Source organism: Diceros bicornis, chromosome 14 (genome assembly GCF_020826845.1).
Source record: "Diceros bicornis minor isolate mBicDic1 chromosome 14, mDicBic1.mat.cur, whole genome shotgun sequence".
Lineage (NCBI taxonomy): Eukaryota > Metazoa > Chordata > Mammalia > Perissodactyla > Rhinocerotidae > Diceros > Diceros bicornis.
The window spans coordinates 34805242-34817714 of NC_080753.1; the positions used below are offsets into that span (position 1 = coordinate 34805242).

Genomic DNA, 12473 nt, shown 5'->3' on the forward strand with positions numbered 1-12473 from the left:
GTTTTGGTGTTGACGAGCCTCAAAAGTTCTCCTTTTAATTGGACGTTTTATTTTTTACCCCAGTTTTATTGTGGTATAATTGACATTATATTAGTTTACGTGTACAACACAATGATTTGATATATGTATATATTTTGAAACGATTACTAATATGACTGATTAATTGGACATTGTAATTGAAGGGCAATGCGTTCCATAAAACTTGGAATTGGAAGGAATTACCCCAAATCAGAACATCAAAACAGAACCTTATTTTTATATATTTCTTGCCATTTTCCTCCTCTAAATACGTAATTTTTTTTTTAAACATGACTGCCAATTCAGTTTTAATTATATGTTTACTACTTTCTCCCCACTTAACATATACATAGCTATGTTTTCCAAGTTGCTAATCACTCTTTAACTGCTCCGTGGTTTTTTCAGGCGTAGATTAACATTAATTGCGTTTGGGTAAGGAAGAAACTGAGAGACCTGCCCAGGGTCGTGCGCCCAGTAAGGGGGTGGGTGTGTGGGGACCAGCCCTGGGCTGCTGGCTGGCTTCGTGTGGTGTCGGCCACGCGGGATATGGGGCGTTTTCTGTTCACCTGGGACTTTTCATCTTTGGAAATTAGCTCCAACAGGACTTCTCTGGACAGCGTTTACAGAGTGCTTATCTCTGGCTGGCTGGTCCTCTGATTTCCCTGCCGTGACCTTTCCTGCTCAGCCTCAGCAGTTTCTATTCTTCTGAGGATCCTCCCACAGTTTCCATATGAATGGGAGTGAGGCTGTCCCGTTGTGTGCCTCGACTCCGTTGTGCCCAGGGAGTGTTAGGACCAGTGCTAACAGCCGAGGCGATGCTGTGGACTCTTGCCCTCTTGCCCTCGCTCCTGAGCTTCCTGCAGGTGACCCGAGCCCGTGAGTGGGGAACTGGAGGGGGGGGCCGGGCTGGGAAGAGTTGCAGGGGAAACCCAACAGGAGAGAGAAAGAATCCAAACTGGAGTCTCAGGGCATCTGGAAGCTCAGAGGTGACTTTTAAAATCCTGACGCAGGCGGTCACAGGCTCAGCATTGGGCAGACTCTGGCTAAGAAGGGCATGTGGTGCAGACAAGAAAGAAGCTGGCTGATCTCTGAGCCAGGCTGGAAGTCATGAATTCTGTACCCCTGCTGTGCTCAAAATAGATGTTCTGCTCTTTAAAAGCCAGTTAGAAGAGAGAGGCTTGTTGAATACTTAGAAGGCCAACCCACAGCCAGAAGCAGGAGTTTGGGACTGATGGTATCCAATGTAAAATTATCCTTCTTAGAGTTTAAAGTGTATGTTTGTTTATTTATTTATAAAGCATATAGATGTTCTACTGTACCAATGCATTATACAACTCATAAAATACGTATAAAAACAGAAACTCAAAAACATGGAATAAAATACAATAATTTAAGTATTTTTATTTATTATAAATACAAAGAATATTTTTGCCCTTACAAAATTGTTATTTATAATATTTTTAACTGAGAGCAATGTGACTGATTATGCTTAATCATTTTTGAAAATTATATCTTAACAATTTGTGATATAGCACTTTGATGGTCTGGTTCTAAGGTGAGTTCATTTTGATCCTTGGTTAATGATGGTGTAGGGGGAAGAGGGAGAATCATCCCCACCCTTTCCCTTAGGGTTCTTATGGCTGGCCAAATAATTAAAAAAGCAGGTTAGCAGGAGAAAACAAAACAAAGTTTAATAACATGTATACATGGGAGAGACCCAGGGAAACTGAGTAACTCGACAAAATGGCAGAGGTTCTCATCTTAAATACTATCTTCAGCTAAAGACAAAGGAGGATGTTGGGGGTGGGGGGAGTCAGCTATGGGAGATTACCAAAAAAGTACAGTAAACAAGAGTAAGGTTAATATGCAGATTTAAGTCCTGGCCTTCCATGCAGATAAGAGTTTCTAGAGATAAGGTCATCCCTCCTCCTTCTTGGCATGGAGAGGGCGATACCTTTACAAATGAAGATTCCCCTTATAAATGTAAATGTCTCTTACAAAGGGTAACTTCTACCTTTACTTGGTTTTCAGAGCTTTGATAAGAATGGGCTCAGCAAGGACCCTCCCAGTCTATCCATACCCAGAGTTATCTATGGCGATGGCCTGTCCTGGGGACGGGCCTTCTATCTTAAATTCTTTCAGGCAGTCAGTGGGGGAGAGGTCAAAGTTTCTTTCTGAGTCTTCTGAGCCTTTATTTTCTTCAGCTCGAAATAATCTGCATACCAGAATGGCACATCTTAGGGTGGCCTGCCCTGAACCCCATCAATGGTTAGAGCTGAAAGAGATCACATGCACACACACATCTTACATTCAAATGGAAGAAGTGCATGATTAATGTACTCATTAAAATTTGACTCATCCAGGAAAATCCCATCCCTAAATTATGTAAAGGTCTCCCCTCGTCCCTCCAGCTACTGTATTTCTATTTTCCCTTATGCAAACTACTGAGGAGCCATTGTCCCCAGCCTTAGGGCTCCTAGCATGGTTGGGCAGCAGCTGTTGTGGAACTCCGGAGTCTAGAGGTGCACCAGGTGAAGGGCAGGATCACAACTTAACTGCTGAGTGAAATGTTTTCCCACCAGCAGTCAACAGCTTGATGGAAAATGAAACAAAATCTTGATATTCATATCTGGCACCCGAGCGATTTGTGGGATTTTCCCCAAGAAGTGGGGATGAAGTACACAGACCACTCTGTTTTTTTATAGAGTCTCACCTATTTGTGAGCAAGAGAGATGAGTTCTAATGAAAGCTTTGCTACTAAGCCTCAGTTTTCTCATCTCTAATGTGGAGTTTAAATGTCTACCTCACATGGTTATTAAAAGAATTAAAACAAGGAAATAAAAGCATACACTACAGAGCAACACATTGGTAATTTTCAGGAAACAGAATTTTTTTCTGTGCAAACCTAACTGGTCTGGTGAGGGTGTTTAATGGGAGTATGGGGTGAACACTTCCATATGTCCACTGTCTGGGTCCCAGGAAGGACTTCCTGACTTGACTCAGCAGAGGCTTCTCTATGGGGTCCAGAGCTGGGTATGGTCAGAGTCAGTTCACAGTGAGAGAGGCTTGCTCACCAAAAGAGGAGTCCATGCCGAGGGGCAGAGGTGGAGAGGTTCTTCTTAAAAGGGAAAAATACTGCTAAAAGCATATAAATAATTTGAATAAGTAATTTACAGAAGAATAAATTCAGTTGGCCAATAAATATGAAATTATGTTCCACTTCTCCAATTATAACAGAAATAAATTAAAACTGTATGTATATATTTCAACCTCTCCTGTTGATGTGGGTGTAAACTGAACCTTTTTGTGGAGCAATTTGATGTACATATTAATATTCAAAATAACCTTTGATTCAGCATTTCTGCTTAAATAAGGAATTTATAGAAACATTCCCTTTAGTGTATAAAGAAATAAGTACTACTTACCACCACTTAACATATGTATAGCTACATTTTTTCCAGTTGCTAATCACCCTTTTAACTGCTCCTTGGTTTTTCATGTATAGATTAACATTATTTGCATTTGGGTAAGGAAGAAACTGAGAGACCTGCACAGGATCCTAAGCCCAGCAAAGGTGTGGGTCCAGCTGGACCAACCCTGGGCTGCTGGCTGACTTGGTATGGTGTTGGCAATGTGGGATGGGGGGGCAATTTCTGTTCGCCTGGGATATTTCATCTTCTATGGAAACCGGCTCCAATGGGACTTCTCTGGACAGCATTTACAGAGTGCCTATCTCTGGCTGGATCGTCCTCTGATTTCCATCTCCCACCCAGAGAGGGAAGTGACTACCCCAGAAAACAGAGGGTGTGGAAGGATTGGAATTTCCTTTCTCTGAGGCCAATATGTGTTCTACAGTGACAGCGAAGATGAAGGGGATATTGGGGAGACGGCAAGAGAATAGTCGGGAGTTGAGATGCTGCAACATCATAGTTGGGGACCCAGAAGAGGGTCCCATTTCCAGTAAACTCATACCTTAGTCCAAGCTATGAGAATATTTCTAAAACTCCTCCACTTCTCTAGATCCCTCCACTTCTTCAAGTCCTGCTCAAGGACAGCTCTTCATGGATACTTTTCTCATGAAGGTGTTGTACTAATAAGTCTTTTTTGTTTCTCTTGTCAATGTAAAATAACCAATAACCATTCTATAGATAAGAGAAATAAGGTGAGTTTACTTGAGCTAGAGTGAGGATTATAACCGGGGAAGGCCTTAGAAAGTGTTCCAGAGAAGCATGGTTTTCAGTACAGTCTTCTATCTTTTTAGAACAAAGAACATACATTAAACACACCCAGGATACATTTGTATCAAAATTTCAAAGAGGTATTCAATTGCAAATTAGCAGGTCAATGTGACCATGATGTCAGGAAAGGGACTAATTTGGGCGTTACCAATAGGGCGTTGGGTGTTACTAATACTGGGCGTAGGAGGGGAAGTATGCATTCTTATCTTAAGAGAGTGTATTCTTTACTTTAATGGTTAAGCAGATGTACAATGTATGTTTGATAGGCCATAAGTCAGGCTTTTTAGTTCAAGCTGAACCAGTTTTGAGCTTGAATAGTTATCCCATATACCTTAATATGTGAAAATCTCTTGTCACTCTGAATTCTCTCAGTGCACACTTGGTGTGGGATTTGGATTCGTTTATGAAGGGGGTTGTTGTATAATTGTTTTTCCATTGTTTTATGTTGTGTGTCCTCTCTCTCCTGTTGTACACACACAGACACACACACACTCACATGGACATAAATACTCATTCCCCACACGTTGGGAAGTGGGTCCTCACTCATAAATACTGGAGCTTGCTCTGATCCACATTCTCTGGTTCCTACCTCAGGATCGCACTCTCTGCAGTATTTCTACTCGGCTGTGTCTGAGCCAGGTCCAGGAGTCCCTGCATTTACTGCTTTTGGCTTTGTGGACAATCAACCTTTCATCCGCTATGACAGTGAAGAGATGAAGGCAAAATCTTGCGTTCAGTGGCTGATGGAGGAGCCAAGTTACTTTGATGATGAGACCAATATCTTCACAAATCGGATGAAGATTTTCCGGTTAAATTTGAGGAATGTGCAGTGATACTACAACGGAACCACGAAGCATGGTCTGAACAAAGAACACCCACAAAAACAAGCAGGTGGGTGCCTGTGAGAAAGCAGGGGCAAGCAATGCTCATTACTTCACCACAATCCCCAGGGGTGGGAGACCCTCTTGACAGCTATTCCCATAGGGTCAGGTGGGGCAGGCAACTGTGCACAAGCTATCACTTGAAAGTGAAGGCCGGCCCAGTCTAGTCACAAGGGGGCAGGGTCTATTTGACATTTTTCTTTTTTCCCTTTTTTCTCCCCAAAGCCCCAGTAGATAGTTATGTCATAGTTGCACATCCTTCTAGTTGCTGTATGTGGGACGTGGCCTCAGCATGGCCGGACAAGCAGTGCGTCTGTGCATGCCTGGGATCTGAACCTGGGCCGCCAGTAGCGGAGCGTGTGCAATTAACCGCTAAGCCACGGGGCTGGCCCTCTGTTTGACATTAACTAATTAATTCAACAGTCTCATTGGGTCATGGATACATGCTTTGCACATATCTTTTGGACACTGTAAGTGGGGAACCAGAAAAGTATAACCTGGTATTTGTCTTCTGAGAGCTTACAATTAATATGGGGAGGCATGTATACTTTTGGGAACAGTTTATTGACCCTTTGATGCACCAAGTGATGTCAAAGACCAGAACCTCCTTAAATGTCAAGTGAGACACAGAGATAATAGCTTACCAAAGTTCATAGATGAGACACTCCAGTGGATAGGGAGAGCTTCATAAATGAGGTAGAACTTTGTATAGAACCTGTTGGATATGTATGATTTGGGTCATTGAAGAAAATAAAAGATGTTCCAAGCAATAGGAAATTAGGGTGCAGTGTGGGGTGGGATTCGACACATGAGCTCAGGGGATAGATTGTAGTTTGATAATTTTTAGTAAATGTATCCCATTTGCTTGGCACTATTGAAACAAGTTTGTGAAGGGCCTTGAATGCCAAATCAAGGCATAAATCAGTGAGAGTTATAAAGCTGAATAGTAAGACTGCCCAGCTTTTATCAGTTGCTCTTTATAGGAACGTGAATTCCACAAAGGTTTGCTAGATCATTATGCTGCAGGTGCCAACATAGTCCCCACCTTCTAAGGACTCACAGCATAAGAGGAGAGAAATGATACACAATAAGGTTTGTTAGAGCGTGTAAGTGTTGGACTAGAAGCTTGACAAGGCAGACTGTGGGAGCCCAGAGGAGGATGTGGTTAATCCAGGCTATGGCAATCTCAGAGTTATTTCTATTTGATTCTGAAATTCATGCAGGAAATTTTTAAGCAGAAGCTTGGTGCTTGTTAATATTAAGTTGTTTGCCTTCTCTAGTACCTCAATGTATTAGTTTGTTTTGGCTTACATACCAAAATACCACCTACTGCATGACTTAGTAACAGAAGTTTATTTTCTGACAGTTCTAGAGGCTGGAAAGTGCAAGATCAAGGTCTGGCAGGGTTTGCTTTCTGGTGACGGTTCCCTGTCTGGCTTGCAGACGGCTATCTTCTTGCTTTCCTTGGTGTGTGCACATGGAGAGAGCGAGAGATCTTCATCTCTTCTTTCTTAAAAGGTCACCAATCTTATTGGATTAGGGCCCCACCCTCAAGACCTCATTTAACCTTAATTATCTCCTAAAATCTCCAAATACATTGCATTGAGGGTTACAGCTTTCACATATGAATTTTGGGGGGACATAATTCCGTCCATAACTCTCAAGGAAAACTATACTGAGCACATTGTGCCCTCTTACGTTAACACTGTATGTACTGTAATTCTGTTTTCAAGAACTTACACTTAGAATCTGAGAGTGTTAGCACAGGAGACCTGTGGGGTCATAGTTTAACCTTACATTTACACAAGATAAACATAGAACCATGGAGGTTCAATAACTTGTCCAAATGACACAGTCATGGCAAAGCCCAAGTTTGTAACCCCTCATCCAATGCTTTTTCAATATATTTTGGAACAGAGCATAGACCACTCCCCACTGCAGAGTCGACAGCAAGTAAAAGAGATTAGAATCAGAGGACCAAACTAGTTTGTCTAGAACATGAATGCCATCTAAGGAGAATGTCACCAAGAGATAAGGTGGAGTGAAGTGGATGGGGGAGCAGGGACCATTGATGGAAAGGCCTTGGGGGCACACTCTGCCCTTAATGACACTGCTTGGTCCTGGGGGGTGGGCAGGCACCCACAACCTCCAGTTCACCTACGGCTGTGAGCTCCGGGAGGACGGCGGGACCACCTGGCACTGGCAATATGGCTATGATGGTGACGACTACCTGAGTTTGGATGTGGACCCTCTGCAATACACGGCGGTCTCATTCATTGCCCGCTACACCAAGCAAAAATGGGAGGCCAGTGGGAACTTCATAGAGAGAGACAAGATCTATTTGGAGAAGGAGTGCATCCTGTGGCTGCGGAGATACTTGGAGTTTGGAGGGGAGAGCTTGAACCGCACTGGTAATGACCTCCCACAGCCCACCCACTCAGCTCTTCCCACATTCCCAGCTTGGGCCAGTTTTTTCTCCAGAGTGTGGGTGGGAGTATCTCTAAGAGCTGATCCAGTATAGGGGTGTAGGATATCTAGTGTGGGATGGGAGGGGCCCCTGTGCTGAGGATGTCTTCCGCACAAGCCAGAGATGTGGATTTGGGGAGCCTCCCATCTTGAGTCTCCTGGGCAGTGTCATCTGACCCACCCATTCTTCTTGGGCTCACCCTGGGGTGAAACTACTCTCAGGAGAGCACAGGGCTGGTTCCTGGGTTCTGGGAGGTTTTTCGCACTTCTGGCCCTGTCCCACTAGAGCTATAGCAGCTGTGAGTGCCTATGAACATTTGTCTAGAAACATTGAGTAATAAGCTTGATGAGAGGGTGGAGAATCTTTGAAGAGGCTCTTACCCTGGAAGGGAACGTTGGACTGAGTTCCCTCACCGTTTTTTTGGACACTGCTTAGCTTAGTGCCGGTTCCATCTACCCCCGATCAAGGATGCTTCCTGCCTCGCCCTGGTTGGCAGCCAAGCCTTCAGGAGTTATGGCATCTTGGTCTTTGGAGTAGATGCTGTTCAACAAGCCCTTGCCTGAGCCTCCCTGCTTTGTCTACCACAGAGCCTCCCAGAACACACATGACCCATCACCCCATCTCTGACCATGAGGTCACCCTGAGGTGCTGGGCCCTGGGCTTCTACCCTGCGGAGATCACCCTGACCTGGCAGCGTGATGGGGAGGACCTCACTCAGGACACGGAGCTTGTGGACACCAGGCCTGGGGGGGACGGGACCTTTCAGAAGTGGGCGGCCGTGGTGGTGCCTTCTGGAGAGGAGCAGAGATACACCTGCCATGTGCAGCATGAGGGGCTGCCTGAGCCTGTCACTCTGAAATGGGGTAAGGAGGGAGATGTGGGCATAGAGCCTCTTCCCAGGGAAATTAGGAGCCCTTCTGGGGAACTTCAGCAGGGTCGGGGCTGAGGTATGGAGTCAGGGTCCTCACCTTCTTTTCCCTTTCCAGAGTCCCCTCCTCAGGCCACCATTGCCATTTTGGGAATCTTTGTTGGCCTGGTTTTCCTTGGAGCTGTGGTCTCTGGAGCTGTCGTGGTTAGATCTGTGAGCTGGAGGAAGAAAACTCTCAGGTAGGGAAGGGGTGGGGTCTGAGGTTTTTTTTGTCCCACTGGGGAATTTCAAGCCTAGGTAGAAGTTTGCCGTGCTTCATTAATGAGAAGTACCATCCACACACATGTGCTTGTCAGTCTGGGGCCATTTGCTAACACTTACTCTTTAGTAAAGCACATGTGAAAATGAAGACAAATTTATCAACTTGATGAATCTGGTGATAGGGAGCTGATTCTCAGCAGTTGAAGGTCAGAGAGGGTCACTCCTGAGGACAGATTTCTAGGCGGGTGGTTGGTGCAGTTCTCACACATCTACTTTCTTCATGTTTCCTGATCCTGCCCTGGGTCTTCAGTCATAGTTCTGGAAACTTCCCTTTGGTCCAGGACTAGGGAGTTCCTTTAGGATCTCATGACCCAGTCATCTCCTTGGCCTCTTATGGGACATTTTCTTCCCACAGATGGAAAATGAGGACGCTACACTTAGGCTACATGTAAGTTTGGGTGGGAGGAGGTGATCCCTGAGACCCCTGGGATATTGTAGACGGGAGCCCGTGTGGGGAGCTGATCCACCCCATAATTCCTCCTTCTGCCATATCTCCTCCTGTGGGCTCTGACTAGGTCCTGTTTTTGCTCTACCCCAGGCAGTGACAGTGGCCAGAGCTCTGATGCTTCTCTCATGGCTCCTAGAGGTGAGATCCTGGAGAGCCTGAAGTGGGAAGATGGCTGGAGCAGAAGCGACATGACTGCGTTATGAGGATTCTTTGAGTGGGACATTCTGAGCACATGGCGAACTGTTTAGAATGCACCACTTACAGTGGCTGAACTGAATTTATTCATGATTATTTTCTTTCACAGTATGAGACAGTGGCCTTTTGGGGGCCTGAGTGATGCACGACTGTTCATGCCCTGCCTCCCGTTGTGACTTCAAAACCCTAACTTCTCTTTCTGCAGCTGGCATCTGAATGTGTCTGCTTTCCTATCACCATGATGAGGGGAGGTGGGGAGACTGGATCACATGGGGAGACCCTGACCGCCTCCGTGCACTGACCTGTGTTTTCTTCCCTGATTGACTTTCCTATTCCAGCAGAGGCAGGCTAGGCCATCTCCATCCCTGTCTTAATTTCATGTTGCACAAAGCTGCAACTTTTTACTTCCTTATTGAAAATGAGAATCTGGATGTGGATTTGTTTTTTCTAATTCTTTTCATGAGGTAGGGTTGGTGGGTTAATTAAAGGAGAGGAAGATTCTTAGTTTTGAAAGAATTGAATGGAAGCACTGAGAACCTCCCAGAATCTCCCTCACTTCTTGATGTGAAGAACAGAATCAAAATTTTTCCGATTGAAACATAAATTTATATATATATGTGTGCATTTATATATATACACACACACATACAAATCGGGGGCTCATTTTATTTCAAGGAAAGCCACAAAATAGTCTTGAAGCAACACAGGAACAAAATCCATAATCCCATTTTAAATTGTGTTCCACATAGGAACCACTGCCCCTGCTGCTGGGCACAGATGTCACTGTTCACACCACTGACACCCTGATGCTGGACACTAGACCTGCAGCTAGGACTGCTATTGCTGCTGCTCTTGGCAACTGGATGTCGCTACTGCTACTCACACTACCTTGCTAAATGCATTCTGCACAGTCCCAGCCTCTCTGTGTCACCATGTACTCAGGAAAAATTTGAACCCTTGTGCACTGTTGATGGGAATGTAAATTGGTACATCCACTATGGAAAACAGTATAGAGATTCCTCAGAAGATTAAAACTAGAACTACTATATGCTCCAGCAGCCCCACTTCTGAGTTTCTATCTGAAGGAAATGAAAACAGGATCTTGAAGAGATATCTGCACCCCTATGTTTATTGCAGCAATATATACAATAGCCAAGATATAGAAACAGCCTGAGTCCATCAACTGGCGAATGGATAAAGAAGACGTGGTGTATATATATACAATGGAATATTATTCAGTCCTGAGAAAGGAAATCCTGCCTTTTGTGAAAAGGTGGATGAAACTTGAGGGCTTTATGGTAAGTAAAATAAGTCAGATGGAGAAAACAAAAACTGTGTAATGTTACTTACATACGGAATCTAAAAAAGCCAAACTCTGAGAAACAGACAGTAGAGTGGTAGTTATTTAGTGCTAGGGGATTGGGGAAATGAGAAGATATTGGTAAAAGTGTACAAACTTCCAAGTATAAGATTAACAAGGTATGTGGATCTAATGTACATCATGGTGATTATAGCTAATAAAAACTGTATTATATAATTGAAAGTTGCTGAGACAGTACATCTTAAGTATTCTTACATAAAAAATGGTAATTATGTGAAAGGATAATGGTATTAGCTAATGCTATTGTGTTAACATTTTGTAATATATAAATGTATCAAATCAACACATACACTTTAAACTTACACAGTGTTATATGTCAATTATATCTCAATAAATCTGGAACAAAAGACTCTTTAAGTATGGAATTCCCCTAATGTGGGAAGAAGGTTCTGAGGGTGGAAGTTGGGGGTGAAAGGAATTGAATAAAAAAATGACAAATGTCAATTTTTGGAGCAGTGATCTGAGACTAGAACTTGAGCTGGTACATTGTAGGCACTCAAGTTTGGTTGGATGAGTGAGTGACTAATAAATGACATCTTTCAACTTATTCTCTTGGTAATTGGTTATGGGGTCCAGCTTTTGTCTACTCCAGTTCATACTCTCAGATAAGTGGAGTGGCATTGTGGGATCATGAACTGATTTCTCGAATAGTCTTCTCCCTGCCTTTGTTGCTTGATAGGATTAAAAAAACATGATCCATAAGACTTCAGAGGATCCTTTTATCTACTGACATTTTATATTAACTTTTATATTTCTGTGTGTGGGCACATATTTCTGGGGAGAGTATCTGTAACATTCATCAGTTTTTATGTGACCCCCCCCCAAAAAAAACCCCTCAAAATCCATTGTAGTTTAGACACTGTGCTATTCGAACTCTGGTCTATGAACAGCTAACAACCAAACTCTTTTTAGCAGTCCTGAGAACATAATATAAGCGCTCATCTTTTCCTTGACAATTACCGACCTGGGACAAGATAAGGTAAAGGTTTATTTGCTTACACTCACTTTCAATTTCTGTATGCATCTTATTGCAGGCTGGTAACAAACACCTCACAGGCCAGTGCTGGCTCACAGACTGCACTAAGTAGCATTGTTTTAGGTGGATTTGTATTCTAGGACCTACCCTGGTGCCAGATGAGTATCAGGAATCAATAAATAGTTAATGAGAATTCCATTTCAATGATATAGTAGGCTACATTTCAAGGCTGCCTCTTCTACTGAAAACAATTGAAAATAGTAGATAAAATACAAAAAGCATCCAAAAGTATAGCAGAAAAATCAAGAGAAAAATTATTTAGGCCAAAATATAAATGTGGGCAATAGTCCAGAGAGAAAAGTTATTTTTATCCTTTGGGCATTTGCCACATTTGGAAAAAATCTTAGCTTTGGTTTTCTCAGGCTCATGAACTGCAATACACAGGACTGATGCCCAGAGCTTATTCATGTGGGGAGCATAAGAGACATCCCCTCCCTGAAAATCTGGGGAAACAGATTCATATCCTCAGAGTAAGGGTGAAACAAAACAAAGTCTGCTTCATCCCCTAATATAAGAGTATTCCTAGGAAATTTGCCTTTGAGCCAGCAAAAAAGGGAGCAAACAACTGTTTCTGAGAATTTGTAACCACCAGCTAGCACTCCTGTGACTTGTAGTCCAAA

At 43.5% G+C, this 12473-nt stretch overlaps 1 pseudogene; it reads left to right on the plus strand.

Moving 5' to 3' along the window:
• Nucleotides 1–812: 812 nt before the first annotated feature.
• LOC131413914 (putative HLA class I histocompatibility antigen, alpha chain H) lies at nucleotides 813–11364 on the plus strand (annotated as a pseudogene).
• Nucleotides 11365–12473: the final 1109 nt, after the last annotated feature.